This window comes from Mytilus galloprovincialis, chromosome 7 (genome assembly GCF_965363235.1).
Source record: "Mytilus galloprovincialis chromosome 7, xbMytGall1.hap1.1, whole genome shotgun sequence".
Taxonomy (NCBI): Eukaryota; Metazoa; Mollusca; class Bivalvia; order Mytilida; family Mytilidae; genus Mytilus; species Mytilus galloprovincialis.
Window position 1 is genome coordinate 98,030,146 of NC_134844.1, and position 6,341 is coordinate 98,036,486.

General features: G+C 30.5%; 1 long non-coding RNA gene across 3 annotated transcripts; it reads right to left on the reverse strand.

The window, feature by feature from the left end:
• Positions 1 to 1,177: 1,177 nt before the first annotated feature.
• LOC143082078 (uncharacterized) lies at positions 1,178 to 5,679 on the reverse strand. 3 transcript variants are annotated; one of them, XR_012980265.1, is made up of 3 exons: positions 5,571 to 5,679; positions 2,478 to 2,575; positions 1,178 to 1,389 (listed from the first exon to the last, which is right to left on the reverse strand). It is a non-coding gene; the product is annotated as an uncharacterized LOC143082078 (long non-coding RNA). The 3 variants fall into 3 exon arrangements; XR_012980266.1 differs by lacking the exon at positions 5,571 to 5,679 and adding an exon at positions 3,699 to 3,797; XR_012980267.1 differs by lacking the exon at positions 5,571 to 5,679 and adding an exon at positions 3,609 to 3,709.
• Between the last annotated feature and the right edge of the window lie 662 nt (positions 5,680 to 6,341).

Genomic DNA, 6,341 nt, shown 5'->3' on the forward strand with positions numbered 1-6,341 from the left:
GCAAGTATACCACATCATGACATCTTACTTTTTGTATCAAATTCTAGATGTACTAACTATATATATGTAAATAAATATAAACGTGTATGATACATTTAAATTTAAAATAAGAAGAAACCGAGTTCTGTCTGTGTGTTGGGAATGCTGTCTCATTGCCATACATGTATACACTGTAATGTGGTAATCAAATGAAGGAATCATGATAAAGGGGACATGACTAATATAATATAATTCCCATTTCCAAGTATACCTGTAGAAAAGTTAGATAAACATGAACATATGATGTACATGTATATACATTGTAAAGGTACAGATGTACAAAATTATAGCATCATGATATAAATGCAAACAAAGAAAACTACAATTTTGTTTGGTTCAAACATTGTGTGGCTGTTACACTTGTAGTCTTATACAGAGGTCTTGCTCAGCATTGAAGGCCAACATCAATTTAACCAACAACTTAATTAAAACACTTTATTATGCTTTTGAACCTTTTGTAAACCTGAAGTTTGTGTGTCATGAATTGAGAATGAAATATAAATCATGACAAAATATGATTTTCTTGTTCTCTGGTGGACAATACATAAATGAACATGTATATGACTATTTGTTTCCTGAGGGAGAGTTGTTTCATTGGCAATCATATGTCATATTCTTACTTTTATTATTACATGTACATGTAACTCCATTAGTGGTGCATCAGTGAATTGCATGCATACATTGTACAAATGTACATGTACATATCTGTAAGTCTTAATACTGGTATGATTAATATTTATATTGAATCGCCTGTAATCGCCATAAAAATATCAAAACACTCATATAAGACTTATAAATTTATATTTCAAAATTCCTCTTTACCATGATTACAAATGTACAATTCAACTGAATGGCATGGCTAGTGTAGATCTCTCACTCATCTTGGTTAGATATTGCAGAATTTTTAAAAAGATTTCATGAAAGAGACAACAAATTCCATTTTTTACATCCATGAACACACAATTTATGAACTGAAATCCTTTTTGCAGCTCCTATTCTAAGAATATTCACAAATCTCTGAACTGCCATTATGTATATTTGGACATCATTTTAATTGAGATAAAAACATCAACTTCAATAATGATGAAAAAGAAGTTAAATTGTCCAATTAATATTCCTAGGTTTTTCAGCATCAAAACACTAAATTCCAATTCATTTGGTCTTGAAACTGTCAATGCTTCTGCTTAAAACGGTACATTATGTAGAATAGCTGTCTTTTTTTCACAAACATATTTGGTAGCTTTCTAAACAAATTTTTATCACATCTTCCATAATCATGGTAATGGCCATGATGAGTTATAAGCAACTTTTAACTGGTGTCTGACTGCAGGTCTATTAAGGTCTTCATCCCTGAAATAAAAAAAAAGACCCAAATATAATACATGTACAATGTATACATGTTTATCAACTGAAATTTTCAAAATGAAAAAAGTAATTCAAAGTTAGTGCAAACATACTTCTTCAAAAAGGTACGATTAAAATTCTAACGAAATAATTTCCATCCTTTTTTACCTGTAGTATTAATGTCTTCATTCAACATTTGAACAAAATATAAATTTTCCACATGCATTTTAAAAAGGTGCACTATGTTATAAATATTTAAATTTATGTATAATGTTTAACTTCATTACTTTATATCTCCTTTTCCAAATGTGAACAATGACAGGAATACTTCAATATCAACATGATCACAAGAAATTTGAGCTAGCAAGTTCAGTATATTATTATAGGCCTAGGTGTATCTGTCATGTCTGTGTAAATAAATACTATTGCTGGTACAGAAGCTTCATTTTTAATTAAGCAATTATCATGATCATTTATATTGGGTACATAAACTATTGTATTGCAATTCATGAAGAATGGAAAATTGTGATATCAATAATTGCTATTTGAGAAAATATTTACATACTTGTACAGTTACTTATGTGTGATACATGTATAGATTTCAGAATGTCAGTTCTTATAAAAATGAGATACATTTTGTATTCAAAGTTGCCTTTTAATTAAAACATTGCCATATAACATGTATAAAGTTCTAAATTTACATCATACAATCTTCTCACGATGTAAGAAAACAGAAATTTATTTGCACATACATGTACATGTATCATAAAATCTGGAAGAAAAGCCTGACTTGCTAATATACATGTAATCAACTTACCCCCCCCCCCCCAACACACACACACATCCTGTACATATATCTGTATATGTATGACTGTGTCTGTAATTAAACATTTGTTGTTTGTTTGTTCATTCATTTTCCCCACATAAATTAGGCCAATAGTTTTCCCCTTGTTAATAAACATTTATGATTTGGGGCCTTTTCTGTGTTTTCTCATTGTTGAAGGCTATTATGCCTAAATGGTGACCTATAGTTTTTAATTTCTGTTTCTGTCTCATTGTACAACAGTTAGATAATTGCAGGATAAACAATTTACCTGTCTATAATAAAGATCCCAAATTCAAACAATTACTTTATATTTCATCAAAGCTTGAATGCCATACTGTTACTTCAGTCCTGTAATTCTCAGGCAAGCTAAAAAAAAAAATTGTAATATAATATACTTTTGAAAAATTGATAACAACATGTTTAATAATTTCATGCGTCCATAGCAAATGTAACATGTATGATCATGATAATGAATCATAATCTTTTTTAATATAAAGAAATTACTTTTGCCACACAAGTTCGTTTATAATGCAAATTAAATGAACTAATGTCATGATACGATGTTGCTAATTTATGATTAACTAGAAGTGCTGAGAGCACTACTCAAAATAGCCTGGCAGCTCCCTCCCCAAACAAAAAATCAAAAAAAAATAATCAGAAACTAACAAGTGAATCTGTGAGCTACTGATAACTTATGATACCCCCATAAACTTTAACAATTTTAAGGTACACAGGAAGTTGTTGAGTGATGAAGATGAAATAGCATTACATGCATGGTATTGCTAACTCATATATAAACCCTGAAAGCAAATTTAAGAAATCCTTGTAATTTTCCTGAGAAAGGTGCAAAGAAAAAAATTCATGGAACAGACAGACAGAACTTTAATATATAGTCAGTCTGACTAGAGACTAGAAATAGATTATAGTTCGATTCTGTTTACTGGGGATATATAGCTTTGAGTGATGGATTTAATTCCAACCAACACTGAACAGGGACAGAGTTTAGATATTTGATGTCAAACATGTGTTTTAGAGGGAAAGTGTATGCAGTGACTATTCAATTTATAACTGACAATAATTATTATCTGTAAATATATATATATACGAGTCTAAATTGAAAACTACGTTTAAACCTATGATTGCGTTGGATAAAAACCGCAATTTTTATACGTGTGCATGTAAAACAATTTTTTTTGTAGAAGGGTCTAAAAACAGCACAAACAACATTTTCCAAAAGACATATATATATATAAAAATAATATGTCAAAGTAGGCAGTCATGATGAGCAAACTATATATTAATTAGCCTCAGATCATTGCTTCTTTTGGTCTTTTCTTAAGCCAAAATATATATTTATATATATCATGTATATAAGTCTGTTTACGGTTACCTGACCTACCCTTTTTTTGAGCACTGACCCTTTAAATAGTCATTTTATTTCCGTTGTAAAGTGAAAAGTAAACTGAACTCGAGTCAAAAGTACATTTACATTTTTGTAGTGTTGCCAATAATATAAGTCAATTGCATGCTACATCCTAATGTTCACAATCGTTAATATGGCAGCTCTTTTAAGAAAATTTCACATCTCAATAAATAAATACTTTGCCATCATTTTTTCCAACCAATAAAAAAGGGAAATAATACAATCTTTAAAAATACAGGTAAACTCGGCCCATGACAAGATAAAACCCCTGACTCTAAATCATGCCAAAAAATAAAATAAAAATACTATTTTATTTTAGCTTTGAGCTTTGCTACAAAAAATGATAAAGCTAACTTTGGAACTTTTGGAGGTTACAATTATATATGTACATGAACTGCTTAATAAGACATAGTCCAAATAATTATGACGTCTGGCAAGGCTATTTCAATGTTTTTCTTGGACGCCTTCCTACTGGTGTCTCAGATAAAAATAAAAATAGTCTTGCCAGACGTCTTAATTATTTGGACTATTAACAATAACAGACGAACAAAAAAAAATGTTTGTTAGGGATGATGAATTGAAATTTAAAGGTGGTTTTGATGTTGTCCAAATAATTACGACGCCTTGAAAAGCTATTTTATTTTTCTTTACTTTGACGCGCCTTACTTTAATCTTGAAAAGCTTTTTTTTTTTCCTCGACGCCTTACTTTTTTTTAGCTAAGTTTTTTTTTAAAGAGAAAAAAAATATAACAGCTTTTCAACACGTCATAATTATTTGGAGTAGTTTTGATGAGGAATAATAAGCCCCGGCAAATTATATAATTACAGAATCAATGGCAAGATTAGTCCTAATAATAATTAATTGGAAGCAAATTATACATGTATTTGCCCTTTATTATACAGTTTATGCATATTATCATTAAACAGTTAAAAAGGTGATAAGAGGCACAGGCACATGTTTTTTTTAGTCCAAATAATTATGACGTCTTGAAAGGCTATTATATTTTTTTTTCTTTGGCGCCTTACATCGACGTAAGGCGTCAAAGAAAAAAAATATAATAGCCTTTCAAGACGTCATAATTATTTGGACTAGTTTTTTTATGCTATTTGTCATTTTCCTAAATTATCTTACACAAGATGAACAGGTTGGGGTCAAGTCATGAAACATGGGGTGGTCCTAAGTTTGTGGGATAAATATGTTTTTCTGGGGTCGAAAACCCCAAAAAAGTGGGGTAAAAAACTTCATAATTTGTGTGGACCCCTATGAAGAAGGACCCCTGTGTTTCCGTGTCTTTCGTATAAAAAGGATGGATACTGGCCTAGTCCAAATAATTATGACGTCTTGAAACGTCATAATTATTTGGACTAGATACTGGCCATGGTTGAAATTAAATATTGCAACACGTGGTTTTTTATTTCTGTCCTATGCACATGATGCATAAGCATTATAATTTTTTTCTTTGACGCCTTACGTCGACGTAAGGCGTCAAAGAAAAAAATTATAATAGCCTTTCAAGACGTCATAATTATTTGGACTAGCATAAGCCATGCCATATTTTTAGTATGATATCTCGAGATTATATACCTGAAAGCGATACATTACACCATTTTGCCCAGACATTGGATCATATTAAATAAATTTTCCATTTTTTCTAATTAGTTTCTTCAACCAGGCCGTTTAAATATCAACTAACAAGTGCCAGGCTGCTTCAATTATCTTCAATTAACAGACTTGCAAACTGCAAGCTTCTCGGCTACATAGATTTTCCAAATAAGGTAAACAGTGGGCGGAGCTTAAACTCCGCTTGCGATCTTTCTTTTGATAAATACAGCTTTCATTCAAATTATTTCTATTATTTGATGTGAAAATACATTATAATATGAAAAAAGACACCATATGTGATATATTTCATCATTTATGCGATACTCGAAACTTACCTATTGCTACATTTATAACTGTGTCTGCAACGTCAAAAGTCGCCCGCCATTAAACATGTTGATCCAGATAGGGGAAATAACTCCTGCACTATTTTGTTATTCGGTTTTGCGGGAAAATCACCTTAATGTCGCTGCGAAAGCATGTTTCAATATTTATGTGTGAATTAACAGCCATACTTTTTATCTTTTTGGTTAGAAGAATTTCAACCAGAAAATACTGTAATATTTGTAGATTCACTATCAGCACTAAAAGCTATTACATGAAGTATATTTAAAGTTGAAACACAAATAATTTGTGACATTCAATATGAATATAGTAAACTGTCCAAATTGGGTTTGAATATCATTTTAGAATGGATACCCAGTCATGTGGGTTTATGTAGTAATGAAATGGCAGACACAGCAGCTAAAAAGGCTCTATCAATAGAGTCATGTATAACTAGTATACCACTTTACAAAGAAGATATCAAATGTTTATGTAAAATTTTACTAAAAAAAAGGTGGCAACAATACTGGGAAAATAACACAAAAAGTAAACAACTACACACTATTCAAAATGATGTTAACTTTTGTATTATCATACCAAAGAGTACTAGAGAAAGAGAAAGAACTCTATTTAAACTTAGATCAAGTTATATATTCACTAATAAATGTAAATACACAATGAGTAAATGTAATAGTGAACTGTGTGACACATGTTTAGTAGTGGACGACATGCAACACTTCCTGTTTAACTGTAGTACTCTCAGACTCTTATCCCAATATGGGATT